This window comes from Bombus terrestris, chromosome 13 (assembly GCF_910591885.1).
Source record: "Bombus terrestris chromosome 13, iyBomTerr1.2, whole genome shotgun sequence".
In the NCBI taxonomy this organism is placed as follows: Eukaryota; Metazoa; Arthropoda; class Insecta; order Hymenoptera; family Apidae; genus Bombus; species Bombus terrestris.
Window position 1 is genome coordinate 10073281 of NC_063281.1, and position 21143 is coordinate 10094423.

Below are 21143 nucleotides of genomic sequence, written 5' to 3' on the forward strand. Positions count from 1 at the left end.
CTAACGAAATTCCACTGGAATAATTCCCTAACGGAAGTTGTTGGAAATTAATTTGATTCTCTAGCCGAGCAAACGTAGTGGAACGTTTCACATTTATTGGCAAGTTTTAAGAAGTTTCTATATTTTTATGAGAATATCGTAGAACCGTTTCGGACTCTCCGTCTTCTCTGCACATTTTTACGTCGATCTATGTCTTCGAAATGAAAATTTGATAAGAAAACCGATACTTGAATTATTGATCATTCTCAACCTTATTTCTCATTCTTATTCTTATAAATTAATGATACGTTTACTTAAATTACTGCTCGTTCACAGACCAATAATTATCAACGTTTTACGAACTTCGTCGTGAATTCCTTGAAAAATATACAATTTGTATACGCGTTTGGATGCTCAAGATAAGGATCAAAGCATTCGCCTGTTTCTCTCTCGCACAAAACCGCGAAAGAATTCGCTAATCGAAGATTCGCGGCAACCGAAGAGATTCCAGCGCGCCAAGCAATTTCCCAAAGTGTCAGGCAAGGTAGGCGAGCGTAGAGAATCGAAAGTTTCCTGGTGAATCCGGAGGACGCGTCCCTCAGTCGCTACATAACACGCGTTTCACAGTCTAAGCGGCTGTCGAGCGAATTCTTGCACGAATCGGCGGGACGCTTTGTTCGACAACTAGCTGGAGGCGACGCTATCGAAAGACGGGGTTTGCGCGGCAGAAGGATCGATCCTTCCTCTCTGTCCTCCCTGTTTCCCTCTTCTGGTTCGCGCGGTATAGCCGGCGTCGCCCGCTCACGGCCGCTCATCCTACGGCAGAGGAAATGAAATCCCGTCCGGGATGCGATTCGCGCGACGTTTGTCCCGTTATTAGATCAACGTTACTCCGTGAGAGCTGCCGCCTCGATAGAAAGAGAGAAGAGAGAAAGAGAGAGAGAGGGAGGAGAAAGATAGAAAGAGAGAAATAGGAAATATCGTTCTCCTTTCCTCCCACGATGGTCGTGGAATACGTCTTTCGCATTTCAAAGCGTATCCCGCCTTCCGGCCGATACTTCCTGCGAAAATCGCTCCACTCTCCTACCCATCCACGGCTTGCACAGTAATCAATCGAGGGGACGAGCGGAGAAACTGTCTGTCGACGCGTTCTTTTTCCCGAGATATTCCAAAGCACCACGTACAGGACTTTCCTCCCCTCGAGTCGACGTTTAATAGAATCGAATACTTCGTTTTTATTAGCCAACAGTGTCGTTCATTTCGATGCTCCGCTGTCTCGATAATTTCTTTCAAGTCCTTTCGCTCTATTTGTTTTTGGGAACTGTGTCTGATTAACAGCCTTATGTCGACAGTCGGCTACTTCGACTTTCTGTTTCTCCTTCGTGTTCCTCCTTTACGTTCTTTGGATATCATACTTGTACGTTGATTTTGTTTTTCGAAGCTAAATTGCGTGAAACAGATTTCAAGCATCCATTGAATCTTCCAACAGGATTATAACTTTGGTAACCACGTGAAACATGATAATTTATAACACAATGATTTGTAAAAAAAAAATCGTGAAGTATTAATAAAATACGTAAATTTGGAAAACGATGTTACACCCTGTTTCGATCGTTTCACGTTCTCTCGCGCTAAGGACAAGCTTCGTGTTCCTTATATTTCTTTTTTCAATAACTTCTCAGCGAAGAATGATCGATGCCTAAAGCTTCTAAAGGTCACCATGGAAGGACATTGCTGTGGGCATACACCAAGGTCAACGTTATTGAAATTCACTTTGTACTAATTAACCTTGTTTGGTAATCAGGATACCTGAGTTGCCATATAAAACACTCAATAATTAGATGATTCATAGACGAAATTCTTAAACAAAATCATTCGAATGCTAATCTAACCGCGTAAATTCCAAGAACAATATTTATATCTTCCCATTTACGTAATCGATCAATCTGGCTTTGGAATTTGTAAGCTATCTAACGAAGCAAATTTTCTATGTTCTATGGGAATCGTTGTATATCTACTAATGTTAAAAATAAGTGTCATATTTTACAAACTTCTCGTATTTTTTATTCACAATAATTTATTTTTTATTTACAACTTTCTCGTATTTTACAAGCTTGTTTGTTAACAAGCAACTTGTTAACAAACAATGAGCTATGGCTTGAACTTTCTAAAGATTACTCAGGACGATTTCTACGACACATATGTCAAGATCAACTGACTCCCCTAAAAGGAATAATTGCCAAAAATCTTTGATTTTTTTTTATTACGATAGGACAGCGTCCTCTTAACGAGTCAGAACCTCGAAACCGATTTTCGCGGTGAGGAACGCGGCTTGGATCGTCGGCGCGCATTTACCACCTGCATCGGGCCGAATTAATAGTTCGCTGTGCCGCGAAACCCGTAAATAATGCCTCCTGACAGCCGGAGCCGAACGTCGATGAATAACGAGCCACGGAGCCTTCGACTTCGAATTTTTTCTCTTTTCTTTCCGTGCGGTGTGAGCGCGCGCCCGCCCGGACCACACGCGCGTTCCCCGCGCGATGTGTGCAAGACAACCGGCTCGTATATAACCTTTTATGCGCTGACGAAACACGCGGAGAGGACGCGAGTCGATCGGTCGTGGAGGAAAATCCAGAGGTACAAAAAAAATACGCCGCCGAATCGGTAGAAAAATCCTGAAAGCAAGGGGAAGGAAACGCGAGGGAGAGAAGAAGAGAGAGAGAGAGAGAGAGAGAAAACGCGACTGACACGCGTGCAAACGTATGCACGTTATTGCACATGCGCGTGTGCGCGGCGAACAAAGCTCGTCTCCGATGAACTCCTCCACGTGAACGCGGAACTCGACGCATCGATACAGGAAACGACGCGATATACCGCGAAAAACCAAAGAGAAACTTGCGTGCACACGCGAGCACGGACGTGTGACCATAGAGCGAACCGACGATGACGTGTACGCGCCGTCGTGAATATTTGAAGAGATATCCTGCCGCTTTCTCACCCTTCCTTTTCCCTGCCGTTGGACGTTATCGCAATTTTTCACGTGGGTGTCCGCGAACACGTGTTCCCGCGCCTCGTTTCCGATCGATGCCAGCCAGCCTCTTCTTCGAATTGACTTTTCACGGTTCCGAGCTGCGGGAAGATTCAATGAGACAGCTTCTTCTCTGTTCTATCGTTAGACACGCGTTAGGCTATGGTTACAGTGAATGCGTGGTGTGACGAACACGAGTACGTGAGAACGATCGAGTATACGCTGTGGTTCTAAATCGATGGTACAAGCGAAAGATTCAGCGAGATTCTATGAATCGAAGCAAGACAAAAATCGAGGAAGAGAAGATCGCGTTGGAAGCTTCGTTGCTCCCACTGGCTGAGGTGTTGATAATATTAGTCTGAACATTGAGAAAGTGACACAAGCCAACTATTGTATATAAATGTTATGAAAAATATTATTGCAAAGGCACATATTCGTGAAGCAGCTAGAGATCATGTCTCACCTGATTGAAATAATTGAACGAATTATCGTTGAAAAATATATACCTATATTGTTTCATCTAAGATTAAAGACAAAGCGGTGAACTTCTTCTACGCCACCCTGTACATGGATTCTTACGCGTGAATGCATTTCGGTGTTCAGGTGTTTCATTCATTAAAACACATAGCCTCAAGAGACGGGACGCTTTCTACTTGTGATTAGAACAGGTAGAAATTTACGAGAGGCTCGACTATTCGCGTTTCCTTCACGGTCTTCGCGACAGCGGACGTTGTCAGATAGAACTTATAATATTCGCTATTGACTAAGCTGAAACTCGGTTAAAGATTCCATGGCTGTACACCGGCAACAATGATAGGTTAGAAGCCAGGGAAAAGAAGAAGAGGATGAAGAGGAGAAGAGAAAAAAATGGCGAAGGCAAGATATGGTCAAGAGAAGGTAAGCATCGTGCCAAGGTTAAGTCGGCAGAGAAAGAGGAAGGAAGACAAGCAGAAGAAAAGTGAATGATGGGACTATAATGACGGAGCCTTCTCCTAATTCCAGTCGACACCTCTCTCTTCCTCCTTCGTCTTCGACACCTCTGGAACGAGACGGAATAATTCACGTGGTGGAAAGGGAGATGGAGAACGAGAGGATCAGAAGCTACAAGAGAGAACTGGGGAGAATCTTCTCCCTTGCTGTCTCCTGCCCTCTTTCCTTCTCTCCCTTCGTTCCTCTATTCTTCGCCGCTCTCGTCGGGGATTAATAACGGCCTACCATTGTTGCCATGGCAACTCTCGAAGCGTTAAAAACTCCTCGGCCCTAACCCTGATCGTTCGCTTAAAGTTTCACGGCGAAAGGGTTGAAGTCACCCTTCGAACGATCTCGATGGACGCGGCGATGACTCCTGGACTGGTCGTTACGCGTCATCTACGACGATCGCGGTGATCTTTAACGATTCGGAATGATATTAACTCTACTACGTTCTTTCGGTCATATCCAATCCACTTATGTATATTGTCCTAACCTGTTAAAAAATATCTTCAGTTTGGACAAAACACGAAGAAACTCTTATCGTTACGTGTGATTTTTCGTTTCGATTTTTCATGTGGAATAAAAATTCGAGAGGTATGTTTCACCTGCCTTACAGGCTGCTAATTAACGTAATTATCCGTGGATGAAAAAACAACACGGGGCAAAAGAGCGTTAACGTCGGATGACCGTAACGGAAGCTGGTCCTCTCGTTGCGCAAAGGCTCAAAGGAATCGCGATACCAAAGAAAAAGGGTTCGTTCTTGCAGGGTGAATCGGAAGGAAGGATTCGCATAAATCCATCCTCTGACTTACTCGGAACCACCCTACAAGCGGGCCATGAATATTGATCAGCTCCATTCTCTCCGTACATCGTCCTACTCTCACGCGCTGCGTCCTTCCATCAGGACTCTCCTTTCTCGTCCTTTCCACCCTCTCATCCAGGCCCTCCTTGTTTTCTCCTTCTTCTTATGCGGCCTCCTGTCCTGTGACCTGGCAAACAACGAACTCTATTTACGATAGACTTTATCTTGACGTGATCTAGTTATGCCAGGCACGACCCGCTATGCCAGATCATTGTATGGGATCACCCCTGATCATTGAATCTTATTCTATCATTCGTCCATCGTGTCGTAGCGAGGAACACGTATTTTTCAGCGGTACATCCATTACAGCCGAAGCTTCAGGACCTTGGATCAATTCGATGTAGCTTTTGACTATAATCGATCGAATCGTATGTTTCTATCGCCAGAAAATGTCTTAAGTTTGAGAAAAATACGATAGGATCTTCGTTTTAGTTTCCTACGAAGAATTTTCATAAAATAAGATAGCGAAGAGAAGATGAAAGTTAAAGATCTTCATAAAGAACACAGTTAATCCTGCGCGGTTCCATGCATCTGAAATGGCCATTATTTATATTAGCACGAAGAGCCAAAGAAAACCTACACGAGGATGCTTACCGTCCCACACGAGATTTCACGAATGTTTGAACCACTTGCCTCTCTCCGCGCAAGTGGAACATCGCCAGAGGCGGTTTATCCAGCAATAACGCTAAACATCCAAAATGAAGTAGCACGTGTGCAATCCAGATTGGTAGACGTCGTGCAAGACGAACATACTGTATCTATTCGTCGCGACGAGCGCTGCGACGCAAGAGACGGATGGATGGCACGAGCGTGTGTACGAGCGAGAAAAAGGGTTCCGCGAGGCAGAGAGTATCAACGAAAAGCGACATGAAGAGAGAAAGAGAGAGAGAGAGAGAAAGAGAAGGAGAGAACGCGTGGATCCACAGACGTATGCACACACGTGCACCACACGGGGGCAACGTAGACGAGTCCGTACGAGAAGGTAGTTCAGTTCCGGTCCGGGCCATTAGTTGATGAGCTACCTCGTTTCCATCCCCTCTCGTAGGCCACGCTAGCGGCAACCACCCCCTCCTAACCCGTCCGACGTTCCACCTACATCCCACACCACCCACGAGAGGCCCTGAAAAGCTCGCGTGGCATTGTGGGATCTATTATTGCCCTCCTGGACTTACATGTTTCGATGCAACGGCAGCAAACTCAGCCAGCCAACCAGCCAACCACCCAACCAGTCAGCCAGACGAACGAACGAACGAACGAACGGATGGACGTACCGACAGACACACGGGGAAAATCCAGCTCCCCGCTAGCCGACACACCGCTTCGTCGATTTCCAACAGCCAGAGGAACTCTGTGTTCTCCCTTTCTGCCTGCGTTTGCTCGCTCGCACGCTGAAATCCGGTGTACCAGTCGTGTATCGTAAAACGCGGGATCCCCCCCTCTAGTTACTGCGAAAGTCGTAACAACAAGGCTCACAGGCTCCGCTTCCACACGCACATGAAGCCAGATTATACCAGGAATCTGCATTATCACTCGTACGTTACAAGACCGCGGTTTCGCGGGTACTCGCTTCCCGATTTTGATGGGATCGTCACTTAATTGTGATGGGTCCCGACGCTTTCATTTAGCCGAGGCTTGTACGGTTTTCGGCTGCTCCATTTCACACCGACGTGTCTTTCACTGACGAGCAGGTCAAGGGTGGCTTTTTTCATCCTCGTCCGCGTGATTTACCCCTTTTTTCGGCTCGCGTTCGACTTTCTTCTCTGTGAAGGTACACGTTACACGTACGTGTTTTGTGGTTTGTGTTTATCGTGCTTGTTTACTCTTATTTTATCGAAGACACATGGAAGACTGGCCTCGACGACGAAACCTACCAGAATGGCAGACAATACTTCCGGTCGCCGGTGGTTCTTAAAGATAGCGATAAGCCCATAAACGCAAACACGGCCGAAGCTACAGAGAGATGGATGCACGGCGTGGCACAAAGTCGTTGAAAAAAGAGAAAAACGAGGCGGTCCCGGCGGGAGGGATGGAGAAAGAGAAAGCGGCAGCAAGGCATTCAGCGCATTCACGGGGAAGAACTCTGCACGAACGAGCGAGCTCGTGAATGAACCAAGTCCCGACCCGGTGTACTACCCCCTAGCCACCCTCGAAACCACCCTATCTCGGGCATTATCGTTATTAAACACCTCGAAGGGCCGCCGCCGCCGTAGTAGATCCTCCGAGTTCCAGGAGTCAACTTCAAATCGACGATATTTTTCCTCGGAATCACTCTGTCTCCTTGGACGAAGGAGACGTGAACCGTGTTGGAGATGCTGAGATCGCGATATACATAGAATGTTTCAAAATTTCTGACGAAAATACTAAAGCGCTTGACGTAGTAATTAGTTCCAATTTATAACAATTTCGTGATCGTTAAGAGGGATGAAAATTCGGAGGTACAATTTCAGGGCAGGCCATATTTATCCAACGGGATAACACGAGGATTTTCGAGTCTCGAAATCCTATCTCACCACTCAAGACAGCCGCCATTGTTTCGAAGAAGGCTGGTCTGCTCCGCGAACAGTGAAACCAACCCCCTTAACCGTAGCATCGGCGAAACGCCGGATGATGTACTGCGCCCCCAGCCCCTTAATTACTGCCGCGTGCAAATTGGAAGGAAAAATTAATCGCAGAAATGACTTAGAGCCGTCGGTACGGGAGGAGGGGTGAGCGTGGACGGTGAAGGGAGGTCGAGGGAGAGGGTGGATGAGGAAGCGCACCCGAGGGTCGCACAAAGGGGATGAAAGGAAGTCCGGGGCAATTAGAATGATGCCCTTTGCACGGTCTTCCTCGCTCAACCTCTCTCCATACTTTCACCCCCTCCGCCGCTATACCGTCTTCCTTCTTTCCACCCCCTCGACTAAAATCATAGAGCGGTCTTCCTCCGTACGCGAAACGAAGAAACGACTGTTCGATGAAAAACGAGTGATTAAAACTGTCTTACACAGCATAAAATATAATATAGTAAGTAGTATGTGTTGTTAGTCACGGTTTTAGGAAATTAGATAAGAAATTTTCTTTCTCTACTGTGCATTCTTCGTTGTTCCGAACATTATTAAGCAGAAATTTTAGGTTCAAATAGAATCGCTTGAAGCTGACTTTCCTCAGAATATATCAATGATATATCAACGATACTGTATGCTGTCATGCACTATCGCCTAGATAGACGCCTATAAAACGCTGACATACGTAAATTCTGCGGAAAATTTTGGTTTCCATTTCACGATACGTCGTCTGTGAATCGATAATTATGAGTTTCCTAAAGAATTTCTTTATATGGCACATAGAGAACTCGAGAACTCTCCATGGGAGAACTCGAGGAGCCTATCTTCGCGGAGTCTCCGTTCCTCTAAACAATCGCTCGTGGTATCGACAAATTTTCCGAAAAATACGTAACAAATCGCCACGGAGCTCGTGTACAAAGTAGCGGCAAGGGTAGGAGGCGGCCGCGGGGGAGGGGAGTGTGGATGGACATTTAATCTCGATTTCGGGGTCGACCGCCGATCGACGTCACCCTCGTCGTCAGTAGAAGGCCTCTGTCATATCTCCGGGGGATGATTCGACGTGACAGCTCTCCCTGGAGGGTTGTGCGTTGCCCTGCTAGCAACACCACAACCACCACCCCCTTCACCCTCTGATAGAAAAGGCGGCGCACACCACTGCCGTAGGCGGCAATATACGTCGTGACGTCCGCGGATTCTTCGCATGCCACCCTTCCACCTCTGACGACTACCCTTCGATGTATAAGGTTTAATGACGTATAAACTATGCGCCGGATTAGCAACGCGGTTATGCCCCATGGTAGTTCCACCCTATGAGGCGCTATAAGACGCGCCTATGGGGCTACTCGTGACCGCGTTGATGGACAAGGGTGAACCACACCCCTCGTGGACGATTTTTTCGCGCTAGTGTGTTGCTTCGTTTACGAGCACAAGGACATACATAGATGCGGCCGTTATCGCGAAAATTAACGAGAAAAGTGCGAGGATGGAGATCGTTGATTTAGCCGTGGTACGAACATAGGTATGTAGAGAAGACAATGAGACAAATTCGAAGCTGGGTTTTTTTTTTTCGAACTGTGGCAGCGGCAGACACGACCCTTTCATTCCGCACCGAAAACGTCACGTATTGTAAAATAAAAAATTGAACGCAGCGTGCAACGCGGCAAGGCTTTTTTCTCCGGTCGAGAAGACAACGAAAGCGAAATATGGAAAACGCGAGCCACGGAACAAAAACCCGAATAGATAGATACCTGTCGGACGCACGTGCAACTCGCTGTAGAAAAAAAAATCAAGGAATACGGTACAACTGCTACATGACACGGGGTTAATGTAGCAACCGGGCTCTATCCGTAGAAATGCACGCAGTCGATGTTTTACAAAATACGCCTGTAATTATTTAGATTACCAATGCATTCACGAACCAGGAATTTCCATCGGTTGCCGAGCTCCATCGCGAATCGCTTGAAAAATGGACACGTGTACCGTGTAATAAAGACGAGGAATTTGGAACGGACAGTTTAGAAAATAATTATCACGAAGAATAACTAGTAGAATAATTACCATACATATTAACACATCTACTGATATTTCATACAAATCAAATGCTTTTATTATTAACGATGCATCTAGTGTGCGATAAATACGTTCGAGTTTACCGACAAATGTAACAAGTACTAACTGTCTCAATACCCACGTCATTCTACGTAGTGCAATTACTAATACTATTCCCTATAAAGGATAAAAAATATATCTTCTCCATCCTTTGCCAAAAATGCAACAAATCCTTAACGTTTTGCTCGAGTCTCCCACAAGCTACATTGCCGAAGAGTTACACACAAGGCGTTGCTTTTACACCTCATCAAACGTTCAATCCCCTATGTCATCAGATTCGAAGGCAGTTTGAGAAATCTCGGCCGATAGTTAACGCGCACGAAACAGGGATAATTAACCGGACAAAAGAAAGCAGTGTCCGAGAGTAAAAGTAATCGCGGGTGTCGGAGTCTCGTTCTGTCTCGCTCGACACGGGGAAAATAGGACGACCCCGATGATGGGGATAAAGAGAGCGAGGAAGAGAGGACGAAATGGCACAAAAGGGCCCCGACAATAAAGTCAAGTGGGGCACAATGAGCCGCGGCGTGAGTACATTGAATGCCATGATCGTCTCATGTAGTCACGGTCCCATGCCTCTTTACCGGTCGTCCTACTACTCGTGTCGCATGGTGTGGCCACGGTGTACGTCTACAATAGCGTTGATTCAATAACTTGGCCGTGTTACCGATATAGAAAACTATATCGGACGAGGGAGTTTCCCTTACGCGATCCACATCGTGCGATTTTCGATTTATCGGAACGTTCTTAACGATGCGTCACTTCGATGATAAAGATTCGCCTTGTCATTTAACGTTATCATTAATAGATAACGAGATAGATAATCATTGAGTCAGCTGATGATTGTGGAATGTTAGAAGATAGGACAAGGGTTATTTGAATCAGAGGAGATATTCTATAAGAAATGACGGTATAAATAAGAAAATAGCTTGCGGAAGGACTTTGTTACTCGAGTCATCTTCTCTTCGTTCTCGATATTTTTTATTGCTCAATGTAAGGTCATTTTCTCATTGCGTCGTTATCTATCAAAGTCGACACCGTGTCTCCATATATAGTAAAGTAAATAGATGTATTACTCAAGCTTCGATAATCAGCTAAATATTATTAATTAAAATTCAATCATGAACTTTGCAGAATAATCAAACTTGATATACGTGTAATAGCTATATACACCACTTTATTTATTATAACGTTTACGCCATTAATTGGTTTCAAGTAGCTATATCAAATTTTATATCATTCAATACTACTTTCACGTGATTACAAAAAGGCACCATAGAAATGAGATGTATAGAATCTAACGAAGGATGCTGCGTTCAAATATAATGCTATGTACAAATACATTTTATAGCCATCGTATATCAAATTCGATTGTTCTATGTAAATTTCGCGATTGAATTTTAAGCTTTAAGATATCGAAGCTTACGTGGCTCAAATACGGATAACTTCATCTTATCTCTATATGCACGTAGAAACGAAGTTTGGAAATTGAAAATTGCCCATCATATTCATCACAACAGCTTGTTATCAATCGTCGCATGTTTCCTTTCTTTTTCACCGCGTCGTTTTCCGGTGGCAGCTGATAACGTTATCGCGTAGCTGGTAAAAAAGAAGAAACAGCCAAAGGACGTCGACTGAAAACGTCAGGGTGTATTAACACCATTCTATGGCCAACGGCCACGGTGTCCGCATAAAAGCGGCTGTACGCCGATAATCCGACCGATGTCACCACATCTATTAAATTACGCACGTACGAATACGCGGCAGGTAGATAAGTGTCGTACGTCGGCGGCGAGTGAGTTTACGGTCGGGAAAATCGCGACAACCTCCGATTCTTCGGCCCGCAAGAACAGGACCGACGATCACCAGCCTTTTCCGATAAAGGGCAACTCGTCCGGGCTTTGCGTTTTTGTGCAACTCAAGTTCGCTAGAAGAACCGTTGAAACAACCGGTTGACGTCCGCGTTTTCTAGTCGACGAAACGTTTTCCCGCTCCGAAGCGTGTCTCTTTTTTTATAACGGAGAGAAAGAGAGAGAGAGAAAGAGAGATGGAGGGAGAGAGAGAGCAAAAACATGGAGTGGCAGTGTAGCGAGAAAATAAATTATAAAGTAACGCTTGAGGAGTGCGCGTTAAGCCCGTTCCCGCGTGAATCCGGCGTGATGGATAGAATGTCGAGATATTTCGAAAGAACGGAAAGAGGGAGTAAAGGAGATAGAAGAGGCGATGTTTGTAAGCGAGAAGGAGAGAAATGGAGCAAAAGGACCGATTTAGAGGATTGTCGAGAGAGATCGTCGGTCAAGCTCGACAATCCTGATAAATGAAAGAAGCAAATGCCGAATTCGGATTCCCAATAAGGGTGGTCGATGTCAAGCGACGTGGAACGACTGGATGGAAATGAGGGTGGAAAAGAGTGGACGCAAGAGATGGCTTTAACCCCATGACGTCGTCTGCCGGCGACGATCTGGATCTATATTCCACCCCTTCTCGTCTGGTCTTCCGCGTTATTTCGCGCTCGGACATCTCGCCGATCCGTCGTATTCTCTGTGATGCTCGTCATGTTCGAGTTCGTCAAATCCTCTCATTTGCGTTAACCCGTAAACTCGTCGTTTCGTCCACGATGTCGTGTCTCTTCGTCTTTCTCGACCTCCAAGTTTTCTTCGTTTCACTTAATTGAAAACGAGATCGAATAAACGAGTTAACGAAAATTTACTTACTATTATAAAACGTTACGCGTATACACCGTGGTTCATAAGTACGTGTTAGCGCATTTTTTGGTTTCCCACAAAATTTAACGATTGCCTTAAATTAACGAGAAGACGATTAATCGATCGTGATTTTCTATTCCATAGCGACGCAACGATGCGAGAATTTGCGAAGTCTATTTCTATGAGTTACAAGAGGAACATAATTTAATAAGAATCATATTGGTCCCCGCGATTCTCTGGCCCGAATCCCATTGTGACAAAGTTCTAACCTTGGAAGAAGTCTACCTAAAATCTGTATCGAAATTTAAAACGCATCGTTCTTTTTTCTACAAATAACGTTAACAGAGTTCAAAAAATATGTTGTTATATAACGATTATGAAAGTGGTGCGAGTACATCGTTCTTGAGATGCTTCATCCGTCAGAATACACATTCGTTGTAACCGTGGCCTATCTTCTAAAAAGATTGGCGAGATTCGACACGGAAAATTGTACAGGAATGTGACGGATCTCCAGCGAGCGTAACAGCAACAACAACGATAACAATAACTGCAACAACCCCGTGAACATCCGGCGGTGATCCAAAACGCATATTCGCCGCTTCCGGGCTAACTTTCCCTCCCCATTTTCCTGTCGCGTTATATCAAGCTGGAGGGGTTGCTTGCGTTTCCGCCCTCTCCCTCACCACCCTTCCTCGTCTTTTCCACCCTCTGTCTCTCTCTTTTTGTTTCTCTCGCTCTCTGGATGCTCTACGATTCTCTGTTTTTGCCTGTCCTCGTCTCCGTTCGGTTGGATGCAATCAATAAGACATTCGTGACGCGACGGTTATGGCTGATGGGGACGTGAGCACAGGGGCCAACGGCCAGCCCCATGAATATCTTTCGATAGATTGCACATCGGCCTCGTTCACCCTCGATGCGTCGCGATGCGTCGAACCCGTGCACGTGGAGGGATCGAGACGGGCCACAAGGGTGGACGATGTGCAGCCACGCATCCACTGCGGTTAACTTTCCTCTTCCTCTCTTTTTTCTCTCTCTCTTCTTCTCTCTTTCTCCCCGTTTTTACCCTCCACTCTTCCTCCTATATGTCTTCTCTGCCGCGCGTTATACCGTTCCCGGTCTTTATTTCCGACGACCTCGTTGACCGGATGAACCTGCTCGCTATCGTTTTGTATCCTTCCGTCGACGATGCTAATCGAAAGTCTTTTGCGCGGAGATAGACGAAGAATTACGAATTGAAGAAGCTGTCGCGGTCATCTGGGTGAATAATTTAAGCAAACCGATAGAATATAAACTCGAAATCGATGAACGTCGCATTGCTTTTTCAAACGTTTTATAGATTTACAGCCAATCGATACTCGCCGTAACAAACTTTTCTATCTTCGCATGTACGAAACTTTTGAATACGAGTATTGCCTTTCTTTCTCTACATACGATTTAACCTTGGCGATCCGACGCCTGGCGTATTTTTATGCAGATACTTCTCGAACAGAAAAATTAATTAATCTTGTACGAAATGAATCGAGAATCATAGAATAATGTCATCGCTCTTTCGATTACGATTTGAATAACTCAAACGGATCATCGTGATTCTCGGACGTGATCGTTTCCCTCGTCTCGCCGATTTTCTCCGGCCACCCCAAAGTAATCGAAGCCCGACAGCGCGATCCGGGATTCCTCTTCAACGGGATTCGTCACGCAGCACGGCGATGTTCGAGGGCTCACGCCGCATTAATAATGCATATCCAGTGTACAGAAAAATGCATATACGAACCGCTCCTAGCAGGGAAACACCGTAATATCGTGAACGTTCGACGATCCTGTCACGACTCGGTTTCGGCGATTCCACACGAAATTTGTCCTCGTTAAACGCGGTCGACACCTTCGTGTCTCTCGAATTACCTGTTCCCAGGGTTTCCTTTCACCTTCTCTCTGATCGTGTGTGTGTCTGACACTGGTGAAAAGTCACCGTTGCTCACGCACACACGCGCTATGCCCGGCGTGAGTCCTCGCGGAGTTTTCGGACTGATTAGCATTTTTTTTTCCCTTCTTCACGCTTCCAGCGTGACCCGATGACGCCTCGTGGCCGGACAATGAGGCTACTTATTTATTTAAATACCGGGCATCCTGTCCTTTCACGCGAAGATTTATGCATGCCGCCGAGCTAATTGCCGGCCCATTATCCGGATAATGGTATTCCGTCGCGTAACGACGCGTCGTCTGCCTTCTACCTCTCCTCTCCCTCTCCACCCCCTGTCCGCGTCTTTCCCCCCTCGCGCGTTTCACCATCTCCTTTTTTTCCCCCCCGTTTCCACGGACACGTTCCGTTCTCCCGTTCCTCGGCCGGTTTACGTGGCTCCTCTTCGTCGAACAAAGCACGAGTCGCTGACTCGAATATTCGATCGACTCGTTCAAGGATGCACGAGCGATACCCAGCTACCGATGAAACGCTGCCTGTTGCGAGGTTGTTGGGTCACTTGTAAAATACTTCGGATAACCGACGTTCGTTTCTGCTATCTTATCGTATGGTAAGCTACGAGATCTAGCGATTATACTGACACGTAGAATGGTTGCGCTGTTGCGCGCAGTTTGTTGTGACGAAATATTCTCGCGATTAATAGTATACACGACGAAGTATTCATCGATAATTAATTTGTAGGAAATGTAAAAATGTAACGATTACCGTGTCACGAATCTGTTGTTCGACTTTTAAAAGAATATTATAATTTAAATATGAATTTCACAGCAGATCGACGTTGTTTACGACATCGTGGCGGACCATCGTCGAAAATAGATCGTCGGTTCGGTAGAACGATGACGTACGAGACCGGTAAATCAACAGAGACGTGCTTACTCTTCAAGAGGACCGTGAAGAACGCTGCTGAACCAACTTCAATAAGAATAATTATCGCGTAAAAGGAAAAATAACGAAACTGACCGCACTCGATCTTTATATATCAATCGATACCCTTTGATCGATCAAAGATTTGTACGTATTTCACGATGATTATCGACGAACAAACCTCGGTATCACGAGCGAATGATAAATAGAACGCAAAAGGGAAGCCGATTCTTCAAAGTGTCTTTCCGGTGGAGCTGTCAAAAATTCAAAAAATCAAAAACACAGTCACCCACAGGTAGACATGCACGAAATTCTCTTCAACGAGGCCGCCATTCAAGAGAATGGTACTTGGTGTATCGTGGACATTGATTTCTAAACGGGCTGTACCGTAAACGAGCTCTCTCCGCGTACGACCCCCCGTGCCAGCCAGCAGACCAGCCCCATCCAACCCCCGCGAAACGCTCGAAAACGCGCTTTCGCGTTCCCATCGAATTGGGAAAACGGGCAAAGGGTTGCTCTCTCCTCGTTGCCTTTCACCCGTGACCTGGCCAGACGACTCGAGGGGTGGGAGGGTTACCGAGAGGGAGGAAAAAGAGGAAAAGCGGTGTGTGCGGATCGGAGTCGGAACGTTTGCGCGCACCGGATCGGCTCCGAGCAGGGCAAAGCCATGGAGAATCGAATGATAATCGAATTACAGCGTGACGATCACTGTGACCATGGATGGCCAAGTTTATTGTTATTCATATGGGGAGTTAACGAGCTGGAGGGATTCATGCGTATCCTAGTTTCATTTCGTGGTCGATAAACCGTTATTGTTATTCACTTGCTTAATAAATGGGATAAAAAGTATCGTCGATGCATCGAAAATGTAAATTGAGCGTGTATATAATCGCGCGGATATTTACGGAAATTTTTTAAATCCTGCGTCGTAATACCGAATATTTTGACGTTTCGTTATAACCGAATGACTTATTAAATTTCATTATAATATAAAGCGGCAGGACTACGATGATTATTATGAAGGTATGATAGAGCGAATGACTATTATCGGAGATTGAGCTACCATTTTATTGCTAGGTAAAAATAGATGTTCGTCCAGACTCGCTAAGAAACACTTGTCTTTACACAGATACTCGCTGCAAACGTACACATGCACATACATACCCATGCGCATCCTTTTTGGTGTAGGCCTACGTGGCTCGCAATGACTGCAAGTGGCTACACCAGCCCATCATCGCCTGTTGATCTTCCACTATCTGTAAAACTAATATAAAATTAAAATAACTAACTGTCTACAACATGACACTTGTCTTAACTTATACGCTAACGCTACATTATGTTAATAAAATTTGAAGCCAATCTAAAACTGTATACAGAAGTTACGAGTCATCCGTTACGAGCATATACGTAGTAAAAAATTATGAATAATTATCTTGAAGATATAATTAATGGTAAAGATGGCCTTTCTAAATGTTTTAGCTCATTAACAGAATGAATAATCGACTGCTGAAATAGTTTATGACTCGTACGTTGCGTACGTTTGCAATAAATACTGTACTGCTTCTCTATACCTTCACGTAACTACCTAACAATCTCATAAATAGAAATATATTTGTATTTATAGACGCGATCTGTACAAAAAGGACAGCATTAACCAGGAGTAGATTAAGTTCGGAGAACGATATCTAATTATTATTGGGCCTATATCGGAACAATGATTCAAGTTAGTCGCAGCGAAAGGGGAATCGATCGAGTCGTCGTTTTCTTCGGTGAAACGTTTTACGATTTGTCGGAGCGTTCGATCGTCGTATTCAGAGTCGCTGTACGTCCATGGAATTAACATTAATTTCCAGTTTTCAATTGCAGTCGCCAGAGAGAAGATCCGTCAGCCACTGCGAACGACTGGATAAGGCAGCGATATACGTAGCCTGGTGATTAGCAATTCGACGTTAAGAAACCGACGGGCTGGGTTTCCGTGAAAAACGGAGGGAGGATCCTATTTAAAAAGTTTGATTAAGAAAGCCGGCTGACTATTATTGTCATGCTAATTATACGAACAGAAACGCAATGAAAAGTACACGTCGAAATGGAAGGAACTCCCTGCCACCGGGTCGCGATGCATTTCTCATCACTGTTCCTTTTTTTTTCTTCCCTTCATTTTTTGTATTCTTTCTCCTTCTAACGTTCTATATCGTGTACGCAATCAAAGGTACATACGACGTAACGATTATAAATATTTTAATCGGTATAATACGTAGAAGTATATTTAGATAAACCAAGGAAAAAGATATTGAGAAATTCCGTGTATGAAAATGTGTTTAATAAATCAAGATTGTAAACGATCGTGTTACCTGGAACTTTGAAACATTCCAAGCATAAACTCTCTTTCGTAAGCATCAGGGAATTTACGAAAGAACAAAGCAATCCTGATAAATTATTGCGAAATTATCAGAATCTTTAGCAATTATTATCTTCCTTAGAGTCTGAGATTACGAAGAACTCGTGTTTCCAATATCGCAATGCGAATGACGCTAATTATACATATACGATAAAGTTGAATGATTGCTCTGCTCCAAAACTCTAACACTCGCGATTTCCAAGCGCATATTTTAAAGCGTTATTTTATATTTTACTTTGTAGAGACGCCAAGTTTTTACTAATCTGTATCGCTTATCGTTTTCTTATCAAAACGGTAAGTGTCTTGATGCCCATGAACGAAGATGAATTATAGAGATATTCCTATGTTACGAGGTACTATCATAACGTCAATTATCAGTCTAACAATTCACAAGGGACGTGCGATTTTGTCAGCCGGTCACGCAGAAAAATAAGAACTTTCATTCGTCCCGGCAGAAACTTTTTCTCGTTCCCCCTCTTCCAAGAATCATATGCACCGCTTCGCGTTCGAGATGCACGTTTCCGGCGATGGCGGCGTGCGCGTACCGGAAGTAGGGTTTTCGAGCTTCTACCTTCCCCTTTCCAGAAGCAACCCCGATTTTTAGACAAGTCGTGCCCTTAACGCGCAGACACGAGCTGCAGTTTATGGGGCCGACGCGTAGTGTTCTTAATGCTCGACGACAGTACTCTCGTCAGGAATCTCGCCGTATCCTGGAACATCCCCGGCACGTTCCACCTACATAAATCGGCTATGAGGCATAGCAGACGATCGGCTCGTAGTCGTAAAAACGCGTGGTTTAAGCGCATTACGCGAAAATCCCGGTGATTTTTCATTCCCCTGTAGGGAATGCTTTCAGCCCTTCGAAGGTGCTTGGGAAATTACGCCAAGGATCGTCAAGACCACGCGATCGATTCCGCGAATATAACGCGAAGGATTCTTCTCTTACCTAACTTCTATATTCTCCTGTTTTGAACTTTTATTTATTTTTAACTCCCGCGAGTATGCATATCTGTTTTATTTTCCACGAACAGGCTAATTTAGACTTTCAGAGAAATGTAAAAATATCTTAGGACGCTACATTACACAACCGGTAGATTGCGAACGTTTCTGGAAATTTGTACTTTTGCGGACGCAACTGAAGAAACGACAGACATTTGTTTCATTCGTTAAATACCATGACGAGTACTGTGCCTTGTACAACTTCCAAATTATTTTATGTTTTCTTCGCAACTTTGAACTTTCCATAAACGCATAGTCATCCAGCAAGCAGATTTTAAATCAGATATGTGGGAAGCTTTTCACGAAAAATAAAGATCTGCCCCGAAGAAACAAGCGAAGTTTCATTCGGTACATAAATAACGTAATAGGTTGCATACGGAGAATTACAGGAAAGTTGTCAATGATCGAAACTGTGTCCCGATGATTAAACCAAGATTCTTCTCGATTCGAGATGCTCGATGGATACGAATGTCGGCCGTCGTGGTACAAAAGTCACCTGGACCCGACTTCAGCGGTGAAATAAATCACACGGCACATACATCATTCGGTCGTGCGGGGCTGACGACGCCGAGTGAAAAAGTAACTGAAAAGCTGCGCGAACGACAAACCGCCGGCTTATCCAGTTACACGCCGGAGGGTTACCCATTTTTTCCCTTCATTTTGCACTCCCTCCCTCCATCGGCGTGCCTATCATCCAGCTCTGGACTCTCATCGCCGTCTGCGCGCCACCCTCGTTTTTAACGCGAAGCAGCCTCAACATTTTAGACTTCTATTTGTCTCCAACAACCTTGCTTCTCTGCCTCGCTCGAAATATTCAAATTGAAAGCAGAAGGAACCCCGCGAAAGATGTTTTCAGATAAAATTCACGCAACAAGAGAAAGCTTCGCAAGATGTTGGTGATAAAATAAATCTTCGCTTAAGTACATCGGAACGTCGTTTGTTTGAATTACGAGTCAAGGGACGAGACACTTTGTCGGACCAATTAATCCTGATAATAGCCATAGGTTCGCCGTTTCTTTCGATTCTTCTTATTGGTCAGATACTCGGGAAACCAGTGCGTTTTCACTAAATTGTTTCTGCGTCGCGTTCTATTTCTGACCAGCAGACAAAGATCGAATTGGGGATTCTTTCATTCAAGAAGATATACGATCTTCTTGCCATCTACTCTCTGTCGGGGTTAAAAATTTAAGGAACGTTGAAAGAACGATCGAAAGCGAGGATCGGTGGTTCCTTAAAGAGGAGCTGAAAGGCAAGAGGACTCGCGTCGCGGCTTCTCACGGGGATTTGCCGGTCGCGTGGTCATTTTTCACGGTTCTCGGTCGCAGCTCCGCTCCGTTAAAGCGTAATCCAATCAAAGAAAAGTCCTGGTACAATGTGTCGTTTAATCGACGAACAAGGCGCCACGTTATTACCTTCCCCCTCGTTGGCTACAATGCTTCCTAGCGGATCGGGGAACAATGGCCACGGCAAATGGATACGCACACGCTGTGCGTGGCCCGTAATCAGGGGTCTCGATGAACGCTAATACCGGGTGTTCGTGCTTTCGCGATGACTTTTTGTTTCCGCGACAAACAATCTTCCCGCATTCCCGGACAAAGTAGCCATCCTCTGTCAACCCTGGTCGCTCTTCTTCGCCCCATTGTCTTGCAACCTACTAGCAACTACTGCCACTGACATTATTAGCCTTACGTAGCGAACTGTGAATACGAGAACGCCGCCAGTGAACGTCGACGAGGAACCACCGATTTGTCTTACCCTCCAAGCCGCCTTCGCATCCACTTTCTCTAATTGGTCCCTCGATTGGGACCTCGAGTGCGTGAGAATCTGCCCACTCAGGCCCCTGACTTTGCTCGTCGACAGACGCACAAATCGATAGGCAATGATTCCAGCTAATCTGATTCGAAGAAAATTGGCGAGGTCGATTTTACGTCCGATGAAAAGAGAGGCAGTGAACTCGACAAGGATGGAAAGCGTAGAATTTTGGAACGTAGTGGAGTCGCGTTTAGTTGTACTTGGTTCGTACGAACAGGTTAATTCTCAACTTTAAATGTCTATGCCAACTTATAATCGAGTGAGTGTTATCCCAACTATGGTTGATCACAGGCAACTCTAATTTCGTCAGTAGCTTTGTCGCTATAATATAGAACTAGGAGTATCTTCGATCGAATTTTCTTAAGCCAGATCCGAATTGGCAATCGGACGAGAGTTACAAGTTGCGAGGTATTAATTAAAAAGCTAACATCTCCGACTATGCTTAGTGCGATTATTAGATCGCCAGAAGATCAAACTGCAACGCCAGCTTTTCATTGTATCTTTGATATTCCTCGAAATGGTACTCGTGGTCGACCGAGATGAGACTTGGCGGATATCGCAGAAACAGGTGTGATAAACCCGAGATATATTAGGTTGTTCGAAAAGTTTCTTTCGTTTCATAAGGTGATAATAGATGAACAACAATTTCTGTTTTGTATTAGTTTATTGAATTAGGTATGATCCATCTCGTTGTATTTCTATTATTATATTCCTGCATAATTCAATAAACTAATATATTAAAAATCTAGTATTTCCTTATAAAACGAAAGAAACTTTTCGGACAAGCTAATAAAATCTCAGATGCTACAATTCGTGCGTTCGAAAGATACGCATCCTCGTGTGCGATAAATTCTTGTCGCTATGATGACAATACTATCTAAGTGAAACCAACAAAGGGAG

General features: G+C 44.8%; 1 protein-coding gene across 12 annotated transcripts in view; it reads right to left on the reverse strand.

Moving 5' to 3' along the window:
• LOC100643013 (transcription factor Sox-2) overlaps window positions 1-21143 on the reverse strand; it is a 359277-nt gene that overhangs the window by 180545 nt on the left and 157589 nt on the right. For 9 of the 12 annotated variants that reach the window (XR_007226105.1, XR_007226099.1, XR_007226096.1 and 6 more), the window contains one exon: window positions 16199-16298. The gene's annotated coding sequence lies outside the window, so the exon portion shown is untranslated. Of the gene's footprint in view, window positions 1-2977; window positions 3109-16198; window positions 16299-21143 lie in introns of all 12 variants that reach the window. The other 3 variants (XR_007226100.1, XR_007226097.1, XR_007226101.1) reach the window with 1 other exon arrangement.